Raw genomic sequence first — 24,761 nt, forward strand, 5'->3', positions numbered from 1 at the left:
AAAATATTAAAATATAAATAATTCAGCAAACAAAATTTTATTTTTTTATATAATTAATATTTTATTCTTTATATTTTAAATTATTTTAGAATACTTTTATTTTTAATTATTTTCTATACAAAGTGAAAATATTGCAGAATATACATTGAATTTTATCAAATAAACCCTTGGGCACGAGTTTTTTGAGAATGGAATTATGAAATATTTTAATTTATTTTTATGCTTCTAGATTTTGTTCATTCGATAATTCTTTTGATGGGTTAATAAAATGTATCGTTTCCAATAAATCCTATTGATTTTAGACTTTAATCTTAATATCATTCGAATAAAATAAGTAGACACATACACTATTGCTAAAAAAAATTAACATTTTTACTTAATTAGCACCATTAAACTCTATATTGTCTTGTTGAAAACATTTCAAATCAAGACTTTTGACTTTTTTATTAGAAGTTTCAAGTTTGGATCTTGACAAGGAGTGGACAAAGTATGAGAAAGAAGATGCATCGACTATGTCTCGTTCTATGACCCAAACTGGTGCATGCCTCCAACTAATATAAAAAATAAAGAATTCATTAGTTTTTATTAATTACACACAAACTTAGCTTTGGTTTTTATCTATTTCTCCAACATTAGCATCTATTTCAAATTATTTATCACAAAAATTTCTTTGTAAAAAGGTATGTTGAAAATTAAACTTGACGGTGGCAACAAAACTTGACGGTAGTAGCTCCACCAACCCAATTATTTATGTTGAAATTATTAAGCTGCAGGCAACCTACCCCACCTACTAGCCCACCTCTGTTGAAGTTAATTTCCACATACTGTTCTAGCAATTCCTATAAATAGATGTTTGTGTGTGTGTGTGTGTGTGTGTGTGTGTGTGTATGTAATGTAATATGTGGTGTAGAGAGGGACATTAACTAGTGAGAGTATATAAATTTTGTATTTTGAATTCTCCTTTGTAATTTTCAAATTTTATTAAAATTGAAAGAGTTGTTTGCAATTGAGTGCAATTCCTCACTGAGTTCAATCACAACCAGTGATTGAGTGAGTCCCCTCCACCCATCAGTGGTATCAGAGCGTTTAGGTTCATTGAAATTTGCCAAACAGAGGTGAACAGAGGAAATTCAAATTTTTTTGTCAAATTCAAAGTTGCTTAAAATCCAAAACTGAGTATAGCATTCTAAAATTCACGTCCAAACGAGTCCAACTGTGAAAACCACATCTCAAATGAAGTTCGAGAGTCTTTACACGCACTGACAGATGAAACAACGTCGTCTACACATGCCTCACGTGCCCACAAAAGAGCTGACCGATGACCTTACGCTCCGCACGTGCCTTCATGCGTCATCTTTGCCCAACTGACGTGATCCAACCCAGAAATCCGATCCGCAACCCGGCCCAGCAACCCGGATCCAGACCCATAAGCACGACCTGACTCGGTTGACTGACCTGCGTCCAATCGCCAACACACGGCATGCCCAGATTCCGCCACGTGGCGTAACGGTAATCATTGACGTCGTTTGTAACAACCCAAATAATAATGGGATTTATATAATAAGAGGAGGGGAAATGAAAACGGTAATAAAGGAAGGAAGTCAACTTCGTTGACAAACGTGATTGCATTTTGGAAGGAAAAACCAAAAAGGAATCATCAGGGCTTCGTCGACAAGGGTTTAAGAAATTTCGTCGACGAAGAAATACCAAGAGAGTTTTGAGCCGACTGAATTTCGTCGACAAGGATTGAATTTCGTCAACGAAATTATTGAAGGATTCGTTGACAAATGACATGGCTTATCGACGAATCCAGTTTTATAAATAGAAAAATTCAGATTTTTAACTTCATTATTAAGCAACCTTCGCCCTCTCTCTCTCTCCTCTTCGGTTCTTTCTCTCTCTCTCTCTCATCGATTTTGGGCCGAATTTACGCTAGTTCAACATTTCGAAGTCACCACAACGCTCCTGGGGAAGTTCCCTCCAAATCTGTCGGAGCAGATCGTTGGTGAAAGTAAGTTGGAAATCATCCTTGAGTTGAGGTAAGACTTTTTAAGCCAAATTTGGTCTTATGACAGTTATAGGAAATGATGTACACGTAGAAATACTGAAATTTAATACTGAAAGTTTTCAACTTTAGGGTATTGATCAGGAAACCCTACGAGTGTGAGACTAGAGTTTATAGGGACTTTTCTCAGTAGCCAGGTAAGAGAATAAACAAAAGCAGTTACTTTTCACGCAAATTACTATTATTTATGAGTAAATAGATTTCCTAAAAATATGTATGATATTAGCATATTATGGAATTAATGCACTTTTGGGAAAAATACTGTTATTATGTTGGAACGAGTATATACGTATGAGATGCCATAAATCATGATTTTCAAATGCAATGAATAGTTTTAATACAACAAATGTGTGACATAAATATTATTTTACGTGGAGAAATATTTTGATATGATAATGATGTAAATGCAGTATGATCTGAGAGGTTATGAAGGTATACAGTACATTATGATTTTTATAAATGCATGATAAAATCATTATTTTCAGAATGACATATTTATGTATGATATCGGCGCGAGGCCGTAATTATGATATGTTCGGCACGAGGCCGTAATTATGATGTGTTTGGCACGAGACCGTAATTATGATATGTTCGGCACGAGGCCGTAATTATGAAAGATGCTATATAATCATGTATTGTATGTTATCAGAACCCGGATGTTAGTTTAGTTCAGTTCAAAAGCTCGGTACTGTAGCTATATAGATCAGATATCTATATTCAGATTAGTGCTAACCACCCCACGAGGGGGTAGGAGACGGATAGTCGATGTGTCTTTCAGTAGAGTGTGGACGTCCACCTGACAGTCCGGACTAGGGTGTGGCGGACTCTTCGTACTTACAGACATATTTGATTCGACAGTGGTTGGCTAGCCATTGTTGGGTCCCGCCTTCGGGCTGCACAACCCGTCATAGGGGGTAATACATGACATTAGCTAACTATTCATCCTGGGTATGTTTTCAGTATTATTAGTATAATAGATGTTTTATGTATGATACGACTTACTAGAAAATATGAAAGCATGTGATTATTTAGTATGATATGATGAACGTTTACGAAAATATGAAATGTACTGTATATGTGTAATTGCATTAAATGTTCATGTTGTCACACGGCTGTATTTAGTTTATTTTCCCTTACTGAGATGTGTCTCACCCCCAACATTAATTAATTTTTTAGGAGATCTTGAGTGACCGGCGGGTCATGGTCGCCGTTGAGTTAAGGATATTTCCTCGTTAGGAGGGTAAGATTTTTGTACTAGGGTCAGAATCATTTTGTGTTTGACCCTAGAGTTATTTTGATGTTTATGAGGATGTATAAAAATATAGTATTATGATGTTGTAGTAAACTCCGGTATTATGCTTGATGAATGGATGGTTTCAATTTTATGATTGCTGCTGCTTAGGTTTCCGCTGTGTTTGATAGGTGTCCCCGTTACCCATGGGTTCGGGTTGACCATTTTATCTATTATGTGACATTTTATATTAAGAAGTTGAGGTCGCTACATCGTTAATCTCCATTAAGTCAGACCGACCCAGTTAAACCGGTCCATAATTTTTTTTTAGCTAGTTTAGTGATTTTTAAACCGATTTTTTGCAACCCAAAACCGGTTCCTAAAGCTTTTCGATCTTCTGAACACATTGGTGGTATCAGATTTGGAAAAAATCTATCCCAATCACTCCATTTTTTGATATATCAAATCTAATGGCTAACAGTATTGTACAAGCAGTTATTCCAAAGTTGACAAAGGAGAACTATGACAATTGGTCTATCCAAATAGAGGTCTTATTAGGTGCTTAGGATGTCATGGACATTGTTGAAAATGGGTACAAAGAAGCCACATGTCATGCCTCGACCTCGAAAATGGGACCTAGGGGTGAAAATGTAATCTAACCTATCCCTGTATCCAACAAATCATCCAAAGATACAAAACAATAAATGAGGGTCCAACCCCGTGGGGTTCCAAGGCACCCTATACATATCCATAAACAACAGAATATACGCAGCGGAAAAAGGTCATTTTATACACACATGGTACCATACCAGAGTCTATACAAAGGAGTCAAACTCCACAAAAATAGCACCAACCCAGGTGGCAGCCAAAACTCCCAAAGGACCACCCATCACAAGCTTAGGACTTACCCAGGTACCTCCCACAATTTACGGACCACTACGCTCCTACACCCAGAAGCTAGCTTCAGTTACCTGAAGGACCTGAAAAATATGTACGTACAATAAGGGTGAGACACCTCTCAATAAGGAAGAATACAGGTTATATCGGTGTGTGGCATTCGAGTGTTATCATGACAGCAAAACATACACAGTTAAATGCAGGTTCTAGTACTAGTTTCAACACAGTGCATACAAGCACACGCACACATGATCAAGTGGTGTCGCCACACCCTTCGGCCTGCAGTACCTGACGTCGGCCCGACCGACCCACAGTACTCGATTTTCCCAGCACATGGTAAACCCCAGGCTCCCATGGCATCATACTGCTACAAACTGGTGGTACCACACCCTTCAGTGATCAGCTGGTAAGACTCATGCCTTCGAATGTAGAGCCGGACACTCTTGCCAAACATGGCCTAGCGATTTCATACACCCGCAGATATAGAGCCAGACACTCTCAGTACCTGGAACAACTCGAAACCCTGTTCCAATTGCATTCCACAAAACACAACTTTGCATGCTTATATAACCAAACATACCACACTCCTTTGGTAATCTAAAATCGTGGTTTTCCAAACATATACAATTTAAATAAAATCAAGGCATGACCATCCCTATTACACAGTATAAATCATCATATACATACTGTTTTTCCAACAAAATCGGGGATGCAACCCAATACCCCCTTTTTCCCAAAACTGTAATCATGAAAAACCCATAGTTTTACCCATTAGATCCCCCCAAATGAGTAACTAGAATGCACACAAAATTGTGGACCACAGTTCCATTGAATCTGATTTAAAAAATAACCTTCATAAACTGAATCCCCTTACCTTTCCCCCAACAGTAAATCCCGAACTCCAAGGCCCCTAAACAGCAAACCGAGTTCCAAAACCTACAACGTACAATATAGAATATACTCACGACTCCATTCTCTACAAAACTACTGGAACAGAAATGAAAATCGAGCCTTACCTCGATTTTGGGCTAAAACCCGAAAACACCCGAAATGAAGATCTGATCCGTAGATATTGTAGAGAATCCTTCCACGATTCTCGTAGTAACTTTGGATCAACGATTCCCGCGACGAATAGTGAAGAAATCTAGAGAGATGGAGAGTAGGTTGAATTTCTAGACGAGACCATATAGACAGCTCGTCGACGAGCCTGGGATTTTTTATTTTTCGAAACCCCTCGGCTTCTTCTCAATGACGAACCCCTGCACCTCGTTGATGAGAAATGTAAGGCCTTCGTCGACGAACTCTGACTTCCTCGACGAAGCCTATTTAATTACCATCTCGCCCCTCTCTTAATTAATTAAACCCACCTATCACGATTCGGGTTCTTACAACCTCCCCTCCTTACATAAATTTCATCCTCGCAATTTGCCATCTCTCATTCATAAACTCATACACGCATTTCTTAGAAAGAAACTGGCGACTACTACAATGCAGCCCCATCACATCATATACATACCCTCACTTTGGTAGAAGAATACCGTGGTTACATATACAACTGTCTCAGGAGTTCACAATAACATACACTCCCAACGACTAACCACCTATCCCAACCCAAAGTAGAGAAATGTACACATACTTAGAACAACTGTGGATACTTTCAGCGTATTTTTCTTTACAGTTCCCAAGAATCTTCCTCAACCTCATGATTCTGCCACAATACCTTCACTAACGGTATATCTTTGGTACGAAACTTCTGAACTTTATGGTCTAGAATCTGAACAGGTATCTCCTCATACGCTAAAGTATTCTCAATTTCCACATCCTCATAGCTAATAACATGTGAAGGATCCAACACATACCTCCTCAACATGGATACGTGAAACACATCGTGGACCCTCAAGAGTGTTAGGGGTAGTGCAATCCTGTAGGCTACTGGACCCACTTGCTCAAGAACCTTAAATGGTCCGATGTACCTCGGGCTCAACTTGCCCTTCTTCCCAAATCTCATCACCCTTTTCATTGGATCGATCCTAAAAAATACCTTACCCCCCACCTCGAACTCCAACTTACGGTGGTAAACATCTGCGTAACTCTTCTGTCGACTCTAAGCTGATTTAATCCTCTCCCGGATCAAACTTACCTTCTCAGATGCCTGCTGCACAAGTTTATGTCCTAACACCTTACGTTCACCAACCTCACTCCAATACAGAGGAGATTGACACCTTCAACCATACAAAGCCTCGAACGGTGCCACCCCGATACTAGCCTGGAAGTTGTTGTTATAAGCGAACTCTACTAGTGGCATAAATTGTATCCAGCTACTACCGAAATCTAACACACAAGCTCGCAACATATTTTCCAATATTAGTATCGTCCTCTCCCACTGTCCATCAGTCTGGGGGTGGAACATTGTATTGAAAGTAAGCTTCATCCCCAATGCTTTCTGCAAGCTCGTCCAGAATTGAGAAGTAAACCTGGGGTCTCAATCTGATACAATGGACACCGGTACCCCATGCATCCTGACCATCTTATGCACGTATAGGTCTGCTAACCTACTCAAAGGATAGCTAACCTTCATTGGTATGAAATGAGTAGATTTCGTCAATCTGTCCACGATCACCCAGATAACATTCTGCTCGTGAAGAGCTGACGATAATTCGGTCACAAAGTCCATGAAAATATGCTCCTATTTCCACACCGGAATAGGTAAAGGTTGCAACAGCCCTGCCAGCCTCTGATGTTCAGCTTTCACCTGCTGACACCTTAGACACTACTCCACGAACTAAGCAACATGCTTCTTCATACCACTCCACCAGAAGATCTCGCGCACATCTTTGTATTACCAGGATGTACCGTATATAATGAATGATGCGCTTCCTCCAGAATCGTCCTTCTGATCTCATCATCATTTGGAACACATAGCCTGGTCCCAAACCTCAACACACCTCCCTCAGAGATGTTGAACTCCATAGCCAATCCCTGCTGTACCTTTTCCATAACCTGCACCAACTTTGCATCACTAGCCTGTTTGACCTTTATACGCTCAAACAAAGTCGGTTGGACCACCAAACTAGCAAGGAAAGCCTGATGATCACCACGCACCAACTCTATACATGAGCTCTTTAGATCCCGTCTGATGTGATGTTGAGTCACAACTGCAAATACTACTACATGATCCGACTTTCGATTCAACGCATCAGCCACCACATTAGCTTTCCTTGGGTGATAACTGATGGTGCAATTGTAGTCCTTGATCAACTCAAGCCACCATCTTTGCCTTATATTCAACTCCTTCTGTGTGAAAAAGTACCTGAGGCTTTTTTGATCAGTGAAAATCTCGCATTGCACACCATACAAATAGTGTCGCTAGATCTTCAGTGCATATACCACAACAGCTAATTCCAGATCATGCGTTGGATAATTTTTCTCGTATTCTTTCAGTTGCCTAGAAGCGTATGCTACTACTTTACCCTGCTGCATAAGCACACATCTCAAACCCTTCAGAGATGCATCGTTATAAATCAAAAATCCGCCATCCCTCGAAAGAATGGTCAAAATCGGAGCAGTAACCAGTCGGTGCTTGAACTCCTGAAAACACTGCTCGCAATCACTGGTCCACTCAAACTTCACTCCCTTTCTGGTCAATTGAGTTAGAGGCCTAGACAATTTTGAGAAACCTTCCACGAACTGAAGATAATAACCCGCCAGTCCTTGAAAACTCCGAACCTCCTACACATTCTTACTAGGATCAACTGGAATATCGTCGCCAGTCACAACATGGCCTAAGAATGCCACCTTTTTCAACTAGAATTCACACTTCTTCAGTTTAGCATACAACTTCTTCTCCCACAGAATCTATAATACTAACCTCAGATAGTCCTCATGCTCTTCCGTACTCCTCGAATATACTAGAATATCGTCAATGAATACCACCACGAACCGGTCCAGGTACTCATGGAAAACCTTGTTTATAAGATCCATAAATACTGCTGGAGCATTCGTCAACCCAAATGGCATAACTAATAATTCGTAGTGGCTGTATCTGGTATGGAAATCAGTCTTCGCTACATCCTCAGATCTGACCCTTACCTGATGATACCCTGACAGTAAGTCAATCTTCGAAAAAACCTGCGTACCATACAACTGGTCAAAGAGATCATCAATACAAGGCAAAGGATAGCGATTCTTCACAGTCACCTTATTAATCTCACGGTAATCAATGCACATAGGCATCGACCCATCCTTCTTCTTCACAAACAATACTGGAGCTCCCTAGGGTGAAACACTCGATCGAATGAAACCCTTGTCCAGTAATTCCTGCAACTGCTCCTTCAACTCCCAAAGTTTCACTGGAGCCATCCGGTACGGAGCTTTAGAGATCGGTGCCTTGCCAGGTAGCAACTCTATTGCAAACTCCACCTTACGATCCGGAGGTAAACCAGGTAAATCATCTGGCAACACATCTAGGAACTTATTGACTACCCGAATTTCCTCGAGCTCAACTCATCCCATGGCAGTTCCTTCACACAAGCTAGGTACCCTTGACATCCGTCCAAGAGTAATCTCCTCGCCTGCAGTGTTGATAGAATCTATGGCGTCGAATGCACACACGATCGCACAAACTCATACTTCTGCTCCCAAGGAGGTCTGAACACTACCATCTTCCTACAACAGTCAATCACAGCATAACTGGAGAATAGCCAATCCATCCCTAGTATGATATCAAACCCTGACATGTCGTATACTACAAGGTTCGCCGGTAGCAACTTCCCCTGGATTACCACTAGGCAGTCTTCCAACATCCTCCTACAAAATGATATACTCCCAGATGGTGTGGCTACAGGCTATACTTCATCTATGACTTAGGTCTCCACTCCACACAGTTTCACAAAATCAACAGAGATAAAGAAGTGGGTAGCACCCAAATCAAAGAAAACCACAGCTCTATTTAAAAGAAACATCATAGTACCTTTTACCATATTCCTCGCACACTCTGCATCCGTTGGGGTAAGCGAATACACACGTGCCAGAGCTGTGTTCGCTTGATAAGTCCTTTGGGATACCTAATTACTTCCATGATTCTAACTCGAAGAAGGCGTACCCCTATTTGGTGCGTCACAATCCCGAGCCATGTGACCTAACTAGCCACAGTTATAGCAGTTACCCCCAAACGACTGGCACTCGCTGCTATGCTGTTGGTGGCACCTGATTCAACGATCACCCGACTGGCTCGCCTGAGAACTCTGATGCTCGATATTCTGACAGTAACCAAAGCCCCTATTCCTCCTCTTCCACGATCCCTGCCTAGATCCCAACCGAGAACCAGAAGGTACTGACCTCTTCCTCGGCTCCTGATCCACCTCATCCTCTCGGATACCAATCTCGATCACAGTAGCTTTATCCACCAAAATCAAGAACTCGCAGATTTGAAGCATCCCCACCATCTGCGGATGTCCTTGCTTAGACCCTTCTCGAACCTCTAAGTCTTCTCGTACTCGTTCGAGATCAAGCATGACGCAAATCGGGATAGCTCTATATACCAAGCAGCGTACCCCTGCACCGACATACTCCCCTGAGTTAGAGCAGAAAACTCATTCGCCTTAGTGTCACGTATGGAAGCCGAGAAGTATCTATCAAAGAACACCTCCTTGAAATGGCTCCACAAGATCTCTTCAGGACCGGCCCTTTGCTTCTCCAGCAGACTCACTGCCGTCCACCATCGACCCGCCTCCTCAAATAATTGGAAGGTAGCATAGAGGACTCGCTGCCTATCCGTGTAGTGTAAGACTTCCAAAATTCTCTCAGTCTTCTCCACCCAGTCCTCTGCTATCGTTGGGTCATGTCCCCCAGAGAACGTCGAAGGATGCATGCGTGTGAACCTCTCAATGGTGCACCCCGCAGTAGTAGGAGAGCGTTCACCTCTCCTAACACTCTGCCCGATCTCCTGCAAAACCTACCTTGTCAAACCTCGAGGCACAGACGGAGACTCATCACTCGCAATCTCCTTGGAGCCACTTTCTAGGTCGTTATCCTTGGGCTCCATTTTGAAAATACAATAGAGGTCTATCAAGAATCCTATAACACGTACAGACATACATTTAACACAATTATCTATCACTAATCATGTTAACCACTCCTTGCTAGGTCCAAGTTTGTCCTATCACACTAACACGAAAGTCATCAATGGTCTGCCCCGCTTTTACTGAAATCGTCATTTTGGGAAAAACACGGAATACCGCCGACAAGTCCCAATCTAGCAATGGAACAATCCCCAACCAACTCTACCCACATCCAACATCTTATACTCTAGTATGTCCTCACAGCTAAGCCTAACCAACTCTACAAGACCTAAAAACCTGGTTAGCTTTGATACCAAGCTGTTACGCCCTGACCCCGGAAATGGGACCCAAGGGTGAAAATGTAATCTAATATGTCTCTGTATCCAACAAATCATCCAAAGATATAGAACAATAAATGAGGGTCCAACCCCATGGGGTTCCAAGGCACCCTATACATATCCATCATTAACAGAATATACGCAGCGGAAAAAAGGTCATTCTATACACACATGGTACCATACCAGAGTCTATACAAAGGAGTCAAACTCCACAAAAATAGCACAAACCCAGGTGGTAGCCAAAACTACCAAAGGACCACCAAGCACAAGCTTAGGACTTACCCAGGTACCTCCCACAATTCCCCAACCACTACGCTCCTACACCCAGAAGCTAGCTCCGGTTACCTGAAGGACATAAAAAATGTGTATGTATAGCAGGGGTGAGACACCTCTTAGTAAATAATAATACAGGTTATATCGGTGTGTGACATTCGAGTGTTATCATGACAGCAAAACATACACAGTTAAATGCAGGTTCCAGTACTAGTTTCAACACAGTGTATACAAGCACACACACACACATGATCAAGCGGTGTCGTCACACCCTTCGGCCCATAGCCGGCCCTCAATACTCGGCGTCAGCCCGAACGACCCATAGTACTCGGTGTCCTTAGCACATGGAAAACCCCAGGCTCCCATGGCATCGTACCGATACAAACTGGTGGATCCACACCCTTCGGTGATCAGCTGGTAAGGCTCACGCCCTCGGATATAGAGCCGGACACTCTTGCCAAACATGGCCTAGTGATTTCATATGCCCACGGATATAGAGCCGGACACTCTCAGTATCTGGAACAACTCAGAACCCAGTTCCAATTGCATTCCATAAAACACAACTATGCATGCTCATATAACCAAACATATCACACTCATTTGGTAATCTAAAATCATGGTTTTCCAAACATATATAGTTTAAATAAAATCAATGTAACGACCCGAATAATAATGGAATTTAAATAATAAAAGGAAGGGAAATGGAAATCGGAAACAGAAGCAGGCAGTCGACAGCATTCGTCGACGACATTGCATTTTGGAAGGAAAAACAAAAAGGGGATCATCAGGGCTTCATCGATGAATCCCTTGTATTCGTCGATGAAGGCTTAAGAAAATTTGTCGACGAATACATGGATTCGTCGACAAAGAAATACCGAGAGGGGGGCTTTGAGCTGACTGAATTTCGTCGACGAGGACCGAATTTCGTCGACGAAATTAATGAAGGATTCGTCGACGAATGACGTGGCTTGTCGATGAAATCCCTTGTTCTATAAATATGGAATATCCGGATTTTACTTCTAAACTAAGCCAACTCACTCCTCTCTCTCTTCTCTTTGGCTCTCTCCCTTTCTTTCCTCGATTTCGGGTCATATTAAGCCGGATCGACAATCCGAAGTCACCACGAAGCTCCTGGGGAAGTTCTCTCCAAATTTGCCGGAGCGGATCGGTGGTGAAAGCGAGTTGGAAATCATCCCTAAGTTGAGGTAAGACTTTTTAAGCCTAATTAGACTTTATGGTAGTTATAGGAAATGATGTACGCATGAAAATACTGATGTTTAATATTGGAAGTTTTGAGTTTCAGGGTATTGATCAGGAAGTCATACGGGGGTTAGCCTAGGATATTTTAGGGGCTTTCTCAGTAGCCAGGTAAGGGAATAAACTAAAGCAGTTATTTTCCATGGAAATTATTATTAATTATGAGTAAATCTATTTTCAGAAAAGCATATGTTATATTTGTTTATTATGAATGAAATGTACGATTGGGAAAATACTGTTGTGATGATTAAAATGTATAAGTATGTATGAGATGCTAGAAAATTATGATTTTACAATATGAAGTATGATTTTGTATAGTACATGTGTGGCATAAATATTATTTTATGTGAAGAAATATTATGATATGTTAATGATATGAACGCAGTATGGTTCGAGAAATTATGAAAGTATATAGTACTCTGTGATGTTGAAATGCATGATAAACTGATTATTTTCAGAATGATATGTATGATATATTCGGCACAACGCTGTAATTATGTTATATTCGGCACGAGGCCATAATTATGTTATATTTGGCACGATGCCATAATTATATTATATTCGGCACGAGGCCGTAACTATGTTATATTCGGCACGAGACTGTAATTATGTTATGTTCGGAACGAGGCCGTAATTACAATATGTTCGGCACGAGGCCGTAATGATATTATATATATGATCATGTATTATAGGTTATCACAACTCGGATGTTAGTTTAGTTTAGTTTAGGGGCTCGGTACCGTAGCTTATAGATCAGATGTTTATGATCAGATTAGTACTAACACCCCACGAGGGGGTGGGAGATGGATAGTCGATGTGGCTTTCAGTAGAGTGTGGACGTCCACCTGGCAGTCCGGACTAGGGTGTGGTGGGCCCATCGTACTTATAAACATATTTGACTCGACAGTGGTCGACTAGCCATTATCGGGTCCCGCCTTTGGGCTGCACAACCCGTTATGGGGGTAATACATGACACCAGTTAGCTATTCATCTTGGGTATATGTTTTCAGTATTATCAATATAACAGATGTTTTATGTATGATATGACTTACTAGAAAATACGAAAGCATGTAATTTTTCAGTATGATATGATGAACGTTTATGAAATATGAAATATATAGTATACGTATAATTGCGTTAAATATTCATGTTGCCACACAGTTGTATTTAGTTTATTTTCCCTTACTGAGAAGTGTCTCATCCCCAACATTAATTAATTTTTTAGGAGACCCTAAGTGATCAGCGGGTTGTGGCCGCCGTTAAGTAGGGATATTACCCCGTTAGGAGGGTAAGATTTTGTACTAGAGTCAGAATTATTTTGTGTCTGATTCTAGAGTTAATTTGATATTTTGGAAGAATGTAAATGAATACAGTATTTTGGAAATATAGATAACTCTGGTATTATCTTTTATGATTGGATGTTTGATATTTTATGTTACTGCTGCTAGGTTTTCTGCTGTGAATGATAGGTGTCCCCGCTACCCACGGGTTCAGGTTGACCATTTTATCTATTATGTGACATTTTATATTAAGAAATTGAGGACGTTACAGTAAAGGCACGACCATTCCTATTACACAATATAAATCATCATATACATATGGTTTTTCCAACAAAACCGGGGATGCAACTCAATACCCCCCTTTCCCAAAACTGTAATCATGAAAAACCCATAGTTTTACCCGTTAGATCCCTCCAAATGAGTAACCAAAATGCACACAAAACCATGGACCACAGTTCCACCAAATCCGATTTCAAAAATAACCGACATAAACTGAATTCCTTTACCTTTCCCCAAACGGTAAATCCCAAACTCCAAGGCCCCTAAATAGCAAACCGAGTTCCAAAACCTACAACGTACAATACAAAATATACTCACGACTCCATTCTCTACAAAACAATTGGAACACAAATGAAAATCGAGTCTTACCTCGATTTTGGGCTAAAACCCGAAAACACCTAAAACGAAGATCCGATCCGTAGATATTGTAGAGAATCCTTCCATGATTCTTGTGGTAACTTTGGATCAACGATTCCCACAACAAATAGCGAAGAAATCTAGAGAGATGGAGAGTAGGTTGAGTTTTTAGAGAGATAGAGAGAGAAAATGAGATTTCTTAGCTGAGAAGTAATGAAAATATCTATTTATAGCCCTTTGACCCGACCATTTCTCATCGACAAATGGCGTCCTCGTCGACGAGACCATATAGACAGCTTATCGACGAGACGATGACCTTGTTGACGAGCTTGAGATTTCCAATTTTTCGAAACCCCTTAGCTTCTTCTCGTTTACGAACCCCTGCACCTCGTCAATGAGAAATGTAAGGCCTTCGTCGACAAACTCTGGCTTCATCGACGAAGCCTGTTTAATTACCATCTCACCCCTCTCTTAATTAATTAAACCCACCTATCATGGTTCAGGTTCTTACACCCCATCAAAAGAAGCCGAAGCATCTATGTTCGATGCTCAAAGAACGATCTTGCGAGTTGATTGAAAGAAGGATTGCAAGGAGAAGTCCATAATCTACCAAGGCCTTGATGAGGCCACGTTCGAAATCATTGCCTCCGCCAAGACATCTAAAGAAGTTTGGGACTCTCTCCATCGAACACACAAAGGTGCAGACAAAGTAAAGAAGATTCATTTTCAAACACTACGAGGTGATTTCGAATCCTTAAGAATGAAATCTTCTGAATCTATTACTGATTACTATACACAAGTTATGGTACTGTCAACTCAATTGAGAAGAAATAGAGAAACTCTCAATGAAGAGAGAATTTGTGAGAAAATTTTACGATATTTGGATCCAAAATTTGATTATATAGTTGTGACCATGGAATAAACAAAAGATCTAGAAACCATGTCTATAGAAGAACTTGTGGGCTCACTCCAAGCTCATGAGCTGAAATTCAATAGAAGGAGTGAAGATAAACCACTGGAGCATGCCCTCCAAATGAATTTGTCCCTCATTACAAATGGATACGAAAAGGGGGGGACGTCACAACAAGAAAGAGGATGAAGCCGAGGATCTCGTGGAAGAAGTTCAAGAAATTTTGAATCCACAGAAGGCAGCAGAGGCAGAAGAGCTTCCACTAGAGAAGGACACAATCAACAGAACTATGTCCCACAAGGCAGAGGACAAGGAAGAAGAGGGGGATACAAGAACTGTCCGAATGTAGACAAGAGAAACGTTCAGTGCTACAACTGCCACAAGTATGGACACTACAGTAATGAGTGTATAGGTAATCCCCAAAATCATGAAGTAAATGAAAATGCTAACTTTGTAGAAAAGGAGAAAGTCGAAGGAGAATCGTTGATGCTGATGGCACACAATTCAACCCACCAGGATCAAAATGTTTGGTACCTTGACTCTGAAGCCAATAATCACATGACTAGTAGAAAGAACCTATTTAATGAACTTGATGAGAAAGTTCATGGAGAGATATCATTTGGTGATCTCTCTAAAGTCCCAATTTGAGGAAGAGGAAATGTCCTAATCAAGAGGAAGGTTAGAGACCATGTTTTTATCTCCAACGTGTACTATGTGCCAGCCATGAAGACTAATATACTTAGTCTCGGATAGCTTGTGGAGAAAGGCTACCACATTAGCCTTAGAGATAAGCAGATGGTGATAACAAACGCTCGAGGTAAGCTCGTTACTCGAGTACAAATGGAAAAGAATCGAATGTTTCCGCTCACCATTCAACATGATATGCCAAGGTATTTGAGTGCTATCATCAAAGACAAAGACTGGCTATGACATTTCAGGTTCAGACATCTGAACTTTGAAAGTTTGAAACAGTTGGGAAGCAAGAAGATGGTGAAAGCCTTACCTAACATCCACCACCCAAATGTGATATGTGAAAGCTGTGTCCTGAGCAAGCAACACAGAAATAACTTTAGAAAGCAAGCCAACTGGAGATCTACCATACCACTCCAGTCAGTACACACAGACATGTGTGGTCCATTGAGGTCTTTTCAAATGGACAGAATCGATACTTTCTTATCTTCATTGACGATTATAATAAGAAGACTTGGGTCTACTTCCAGAAAAGGAAGTTAGAGGTGTTTGACAAGTTCAAAGAGTTCAAAACTCTTATAGAGAAATATAGTGGCTATCACATCAAGTCACTCCAATTAGATCAAAGAGGAGAGTACAAGGATGAAACTTTCCTAGAATTCCTTAGGCAACAAGGGATTCAAAAATAGTTCACACCGACCTACACTCCCCAGTTGAACGGTGCAGCTGAGAGGAAGAACCGCACGATCCTTAACATGGCCAGGAGCATGTTAAAGGATAAGAATATGCCAAAAATTTTTTGGGCAGAAGCAGTGTCATGTGTAGTCTATCTACTCAACAAGTGTCCTACGAAGAGTCTTGATACAAAGACACCACATGAAGCCTGGAGTACTCATAAGCTCAGTGTGAGTCATCTTAGAGTATTTGGCTCCATTGCCTATGCCAAGATCCCAATGGCAAGAATGACAAAGTTGGAAGATAAAGGAGAGAAATATTTCCTTGTTGGATATGGCGACAACACCATGGGATATCGACTCTACAATCCAATCAACAAGAAAGTCATTCACAGTCGGGATGTCATTTTTGGAGAAAATGAATCCTGGAAGTGGGACTAGGCTGAATCTTTCAAAGATACGAAATTGATGCTTGAAGGAGAAGAGCTCACACATACAAGAGAAGTGGCTATCGAGTCACGTGTTCTCGAGTTGCAGACACCTCCACTCGATTCACCACAGATAAATGAATCTTCATCACCAATTGTGCAATCTCAGACATAAGGCCTAGAGGAGCTCGTAATCTAGCTGATCTGTATGAAACTACAGAACGAATAGAAGAATATGTTACACTATATTGTCTATTGTTGACCAGCGACCCTGTTAGCTTTGAGGAGGCTAACGAAGAAGACAAATGGAGAAAAGAGATGGATGAGGAGATTCAATCCATAAAGAAGAAAAAGACTTGGGAGTAGACAAATCTTCCGAATGGCCATAAAACTATTGGTGTGAAATGGGTCTATAAGACCAAAAAGAATAGTTAAGGAGAAGTTCAGAGATACAAAGTAAGACTTGTCACCAAGGGCTACAAGTAGAAATAAGGGATTGATTATGGAGAAATCTTTGCCCGGGTTGCCAAGCTTGAAACCATTAGATTACTAATTTCACTATCAGCACAAAATGGATGGAAGATTTACCAGCTGGATGTGAAATCAACATTTCTGAACGATTTAATGGAAGAAGAGATCTATATCAATCAACCACCTGAATATGTGAAGAAGGGAAAAGAAGATAAAGCGTACAAGCTGAAGAAAGCACTTTATGGTTTGAAACAGGCACACGCTCGTGTGTGGAACATAAGGATTGATCACTATTTCCAGAAGAATGGATTTGAGAAGTATCCCTAAGAGCATGTGCTATACATGAAGATGGATATAGATGGAAATATGTTGATTTCCTGCCTATATGTTGATGATCTAATTTTTACTGGCAACAATCCAGAGATATTTGCCGCTTTCAAAAGGAGCATGGTCAAAGAATTTGAAATGACGGATATTGGCTAGATGACTCATTTTCTTGGCATAGAAGTCATGCAAAGCAAGAAGGGAATCTTCATTTTCCAGAGCCACTATGCAAAAGAAGTACTGAAGAAATTTGGGATGAACAAATGCAATCTTGTGACAACTCCAGTTGAAACGAGATTGAAATTGAGAAAGAATGAGCAAGAAGATGTTGACCCCACATATTTTAAGAGTTTAGTTAGAAGTTTGAGGTACTTGACGTGCACTAGACCAGATATACTTTATGAAGTTGGACTTGTCAGCAGATACATGGAGACTCTTGACCAGTCCCATTTGAATGCGGCGAAAATGATACTCCACTATGTCAAGGGTACCATCACCGATGGTATGTTTTATTCAACAAGAGGTAATTGCAAACTTATCGGCTATTCAGATAGTGATTGGGGAAGAGATTTTGATGAAAGAAAAAGCACGACTGGATTCACATTCTTCATGGGAGATACAACGTTTACATGGTCATCGAAGAAGCAACCCATTGTAACACTGTCATCATGTGAAGCTGAGTATGTTGCTGCCAGCTCAGCTGTTTGTCATGATGTATGGATCAGGAATGTACTAAAGTATTTGGGATTTCTTCAAAATAACCCCACGGAAGTCTACATTGACAACCGATCAGCGATCGTACTTGCAAAAAAAACTAGTTTACTATGAAAGAAGCAAATATATTGATATTCGGTATCATTTTATCAGGGAGCATGTCAAGAATAAAGAAGTTGAGTTCATATCTTGCAGAACGTATGATCAGATTGCTAACATTTTCACAAAGCCACTCAGACATGATATTTTTGCAAGACTGAAGACAATGCTTGGAATGACAAAGTTAGGAGAGTCAAGTTTAAGGGGGGATGTTGAAGATTAAAACTAAACTTGACGGTGGCAGCAAAATTTGACGACAGCAGCTCCACCAATCCCAGCCCACTGTTATTGAATTGCAGTGGAGAGTTGGTCACCAACCTTACTAACCAGCCTACCATCGTTGATTATACTGTTCTAGGAATTGCTATAAATAGATGTGTGTGTGTAATGTAATGCATGGTGTAAATAGGGTGAATAACCAGTGAGAAGAGAGTTTGTGTATTTAGAATTCCTCTGTAATATTTTTTTTTTAGATTGAAATCAATTGAGCGTATTTGTGTGCAATCTTCACTGAGTTTCAATCACAACCAGTGATTAAGTGAGTCCCCTCCATCCATCAGCAGGCAACCTACTCCACGTACCAGCTCACCTCTGTTGAAGTTAATTCCCACCTACTGTTCTAACAATTGCTATAAATAGATGTATGTGTGTAATGTAATATGTGGTGTAGAGAGGGACATTAACCAGTGAGAGTATATAGATTTTGTATTTTGAATCCTCCTCTGTAATTTTCAAATTTTATCAAAATTGAAAGAGTTGTTTGCAATTGAGTGCAATTCCTCATTATGTTCAATCACAAACAGTGATTGAGTGAGTCTCCTCCACCCATCATAATCTAGCTTAAATTTATCCAAATTGTGCTAAGTGATGGCTATAAAGCACTGCTAATATAACATATCTCCAAGACATTGTATTTGTCTTAAAAAAAACCTCTGGCAAGAGTAGGAATGTAGGATATATAAAGGATTATTTAATGGTTAAAGCTATAAATATCAAGATTAAAGGGCCATAATAATATCAAAACTACCAGGAAGAAATTGTTCAATAACATAGGTGCAAAGCTAAGGTAGATGAATATAATTAGGAAATAGGGATTCATTTATGAAAAAAATAACACTACTCTATTAAAAATTCAAAATATTTTATTTTCAATTGTTATGAATCCTTACTCCATTTACCTACTCTAATATATGCATTTACATTTTTTTTCTTATTATTTTCACATGTACTTTTGCCTTTGCGCCTGTTAATATATGAAAATTAAATTATTTTGATTTGAATGCATTGAAAATCAAGCTCGCTCTCTCTCTCTCTCTCTCTCACACACACACACACACACACACACACACACACACACACGTCAAGCCTTTTGCCGAGTGGAGATTGAGATTCAAGTCCTTAAGGAAGCATTGTTGGTTGTCTTGAGACACTTATTGTTATTTATTGGTGTATGTGTCTTTGGGAACTTATTGATTTTTGGTTCTGTTAGGCCTAAGTTTTGAGCTTGCTTCTTCGGCAGGATGTATATGCATTCTTCAAAAAAAAAAAAAAAAAAAAAGCTCTCTCCCTCTCTCGCTCTCTAAAAGGTAATTAATAAAGGATACCTAACTACTTTCTAATATTAATCCTCCTTAAACATAACTATAAAATTTTTTATCATAAATAGTTAAAGTAATAATGTAAGGGATCTGGAAAGAAAATCCTTCTCATCAATCTTCTTCTCTAGCATATATAATATTATCTAAAAGCCTTCCTAATCAAATATTCAATTTTCGCCTAAATTCATCTAAAGGAATATTTCCTAAAATGACTCAAAGACTATTGGGTGGACTTAACTTTCAATCCCTACGACCTTTTGGCTTAGAAATAGGGAGGAGGATGTAGACAAAAGAGTTTTACAATACTTATTTAAACTTTTGAGATTTGAAACTATACATAATAAAATTAAAATTAAAATAACTAAATTAAAATGTTTTATAGCATAGGTGTTAAGCTTCGTATAGATTCCTCTACTTGAATAAATGAATTAATACTTCATTATAAAGTAAAAATTATTTTAATTTTATTGTTATGCTTCTTTCTCTCTTTTGTTCACTTGTTAATATATATATAACTTTACACTTTTTTTGTTTGTCATATTTCCTTGCATTTTTACATAGGAGTGCAATATATTATCATAGTAGGAAATCTTATCCATTGTAAATTAAAAATACATGAACTCAAGAGAATTTTAATTTATAAAATGGAAAAAAAGAAATTAAGAAGTAATGTTGTGTCCTATATTTTAATTTACCTACTCAAACATATGCATTTACTTTTTTTTCCTATTATTTTCACATGTTCTTTTGCCTTTACACCTCTTAATATATGAAAATTAAATTAATTTGGCTTGAATGGATTGAAATTCAAGCTCTCTCTCTCTCTCTCTCTCTCTCACACACACACACACACACACACACACACACACACACACACACACACACACGTTGAGCCTTTTGCCGAGTGGAGATTGGGATTCAAGTCCTCAAGGATGCATTGTTGGCTGTCTTGATCACTTACTGATATTTACTAGTGTATATGTGTCTTTGAGAAGTTATTGATTTCTGGTGTCGTTAGATCTAAGTTTTGAGCTTGAATCTTTGGTAGCATGTACATGCATTATACAAAAAAAAAAACAAAAAACAAAAGAAAAGAAACTCTCTCTCTCTCTCTCTCTCTCTCTCTAAAAGGTAATTAATAAAGGATACCTAGTTATTTTCTAATATTAATCCTACTTAAACATAACTATAAAATTCTTTTATCATAAATAGTTAATGCAACAATGTAAGGGATCTAGAAAGAAAATCCTTCTCATCAATCTCCTTCTCTACCATATATAATATTATCTAAAAGCCTTCCTACTCAAATATTCAATTTTAGCCTAAATTCACCTAAACTAATATTGCCTAAAATGACTCAAAAGACTATTGGGTAGTCTTATCTTTCAATACCTATGACCTTTTGGCTTAGAAATAGAGAGGAGGATTTAGGCAAAAGAGCTTTACAACACTTATTTAAATTTTTTAGATTTGAAAATATGCATATTAAGATTAAAAGGCCAAGTTAATAACATTAAAGTTAAAGTAACTAAAGTAAAATGTTTTAGAGCATAGGTGCAAAGCTCCATTAGGCAAAAATCAATACCACTCAAAAATATAGATTCCTCTATTTGAATAAATGAATTAATACTTCATTATAAAGTAAAAATTATTTTAATTTTATTATTATGTTTCTTTGTCTCTTTTTCTTACTTGTTAATATATATATAACTTTACTCTTTTTTCATTTATCATATTTCCTTGCATTTTCACATAGGAGTTGTTGGGCTTTTGTGAAGCTTAGTTGTGTTTTATTTGGATGACGACTTGACCTCTGTTTAATTAGAGATTTCTATCCTAAGGCTTAGTCCATGGAGTGAAGGCTTGGGCCATGAGGCCCAAGCTTTCGCTCCATGGACTAAGCGGTACAAGCTATACTTGTGGGGGTCCGGGCGCAACGCCCCCGGGGAAAATTTTTTGGAGCCCATTCGGAACGGAACCCTAGGCGCAACATATAAAAAGGGTGCTTTCGGGTGATTAGGTTTTGTGTGGTTGTATCCGCTAGAGAGAGCGAGAGCGAGTGAATTGTATCGCCACACTCTCTGTGCTTTCTTCCTGATAATATTGAAATTCCTGCAACTCCGTGGACGTAGGCAAAATTGCCGAACCACGTAAATATTGTCTTGTGCGTGTGATTGAATTTTTCTTTGGCGTTATTCTTTCTCTATTTGTTTCTCACAGGTTTCGGGAATTTGTTCGTATATTCCCAACAGGAGTGAAATATATCATCATAGTAACTTATTAACTTATATATGAAGCTATTTTGATTAAGATGGATGGGCTCTCCCTCATGATAGCAAAGGGTGAGCCACTTTCTAACAATTCTCTTTATACATGGCCATTGGAAGTTAGGAGTCCTATCCACTGTAAATTAAAAATAAATGAAGTTAAGAGAATTTTAATTTACAAAATGGAAAAAAAGAAATTAAGAAGACGCGCTTATGTTTTTTAGATTTTTTTTAATTATATGGAGTCATATATACATACTAAAATTAAATATTTATTATGCATTATAGTTTAAAAATAATCACATATAATATTAATAAGCGTGTCATTGTCATGTTGTGTCCCATATTTAAGATTTATCATGTTTTTGTTTCTTTGTTGTATCGCAGTGGTATCCTATCTATGTTTGAGTTCAAATTTTAGAATCGCAAAGAAAATATATATATTCTTTAAAATGACTTTGGGTATTCATATTTTAATTTATAAACTAAATTATGGTCACACATTATCAGTTTACTTTAATTATAATCTAAATATGTTAAATATATCATTCAATATAACTCACTTGCACTTTGGTGTAATAAACTTGACATGCCTCCTAGTTAGTGATATTAAAGTTACTAGAATGCAACGTTCGTTACCTAGGTAGAAAGCTTAGGCGAACAAAATTATTACTCCTAACAAATATGCATTCTTATATGGGATAAATTAATTAAGATTATATTATAAAGAAAGAATTATTTTATTTTTTGTAGTCCGCTATTGTTTCTTTTAAGTTTTACCTACTGTCACATGTATCTTTACTCCTTTTTTCTGTTATTGTTATTTTCCTCCCATCGTTGTACGCGCTTAATCGTGTTGTTATGGTATAACTTTTGACACTATTTTGATTTGGATATTCCCTAAAACTATTTATTTTTTATATCTATATACATTTTTCTCTTTCTACTTATTGTCACATGCACTTTTACTCTTTTTGTCTTTTATTGCCGCATGATGTATTTTCTTTGTATGTGCTTGAAATGTATTATTATTGTTGAGAAATAGGTGCATGGAGGTGATCGATAGCCAAACAAAATAGCTCATGATAATTGTTCTTATTTTTCAAATCAACTAAGTGGAATAATCGATAACTTAATATGATAAGTGATTAACAATTAATCAACACAACACCTACGAAGTAGACACCAAAATTTGCGCAAAAAATATCCTTCAATGTGAAGGAAAATATAGGACCAAAATTTGATTCTAGCCTTCCACGATATAATAATAGGATTACAATGAATCTTCGCTAGTTGAAACTAAATGCAAATCAATCATAATCATTAACTCAAATTGACTACTACCAAATTACCATAATTCACTATGGCATTGACTCCATCTGCACATAGATTAAGAGATCCAAGCGAACCAACAAATTAGTACATAGGATGCTTGATATATTTTACATATAATTAATATTCATAAACTCAATCTGTAATGTCCCCAAAAATATATATGAGTAGATTAGGGTAATATAATATAATATATATGTATAATAAAATTATATTTATATATATATATCCCACGCCCCTTTGTAATTATAAAAATATCCTCCCCCAATTTGCCTATAAATAAGGTCAATTTCCAACCTTCATTACATAAAAATTTTTCAAAAAGGAAGTGAAGGAAAAGTAAGAGAAATATTTAGTGGTGGAAGGAAAATTTTTATACACTTAAAATTTTCACTCTCCCACTCTTTTCAAATTTATTTTAAAAGTTAATCTTTAACCATTTTAAAGGAGTAGATCATGGTAAGCAGGTTAAATTATATCATCTTTTTATAAATATATCCGCTTTATATATATACTTGAGTTAAATTAAAGTACATTGATTTGATTATATCCATTTTTTTTAAATATACCCGAGTTAAATTAAAGTACGTGGACTTGATTATATCCGTTTTTTTATTAAATATGCCTGAATTAAATTAAAGTACATGGATTTAATTATATCCGCTTTTTGTTAAATATATCTAAGTTAAATTAAAGTATGTGAATTTGATTATATCCGCTTTTTATGAATATACCTAAGTTTATTTTGTTAAAGAAATATTATAATTCTCTTGGGTAATTTACAATATTATAATATTCTATTAAAAATAAATAATTATTAGCACGTAGATCGTGTGATATGAGTTTATTTTATTATATATTAAATAAATAAGTAAGGATGAGATTTTTATGATGTTATATTTATTACATGTTTTATAATAAGAAATGATGAGATTTTTATAATGCTATTTTATTACTTGTTTTATAATGAGAAATGATGAGATTTTTTATGATACTATTTTATTGGATAAATTATATTAGTATGTTTTAAAAACTCCTATGGTTAAGAGATTACAGAATTACAGATGCTCAAAAGACAAACAAATGAGCGCTACTCACCAAATTAGCCTAATAGATGAGCACGATTCATGAGGCCCAAAGACCAGCCTAACTAATGAGCATAGCTCATGAGGCAAACAAATAAGCACTGCTCACCAAATCGGCCAAATAGATGAGCAT

This window comes from Malania oleifera, chromosome 1 (genome assembly GCF_029873635.1).
Source record: "Malania oleifera isolate guangnan ecotype guangnan chromosome 1, ASM2987363v1, whole genome shotgun sequence".
Taxonomy (NCBI): domain Eukaryota; kingdom Viridiplantae; phylum Streptophyta; class Magnoliopsida; order Santalales; family Ximeniaceae; genus Malania; species Malania oleifera.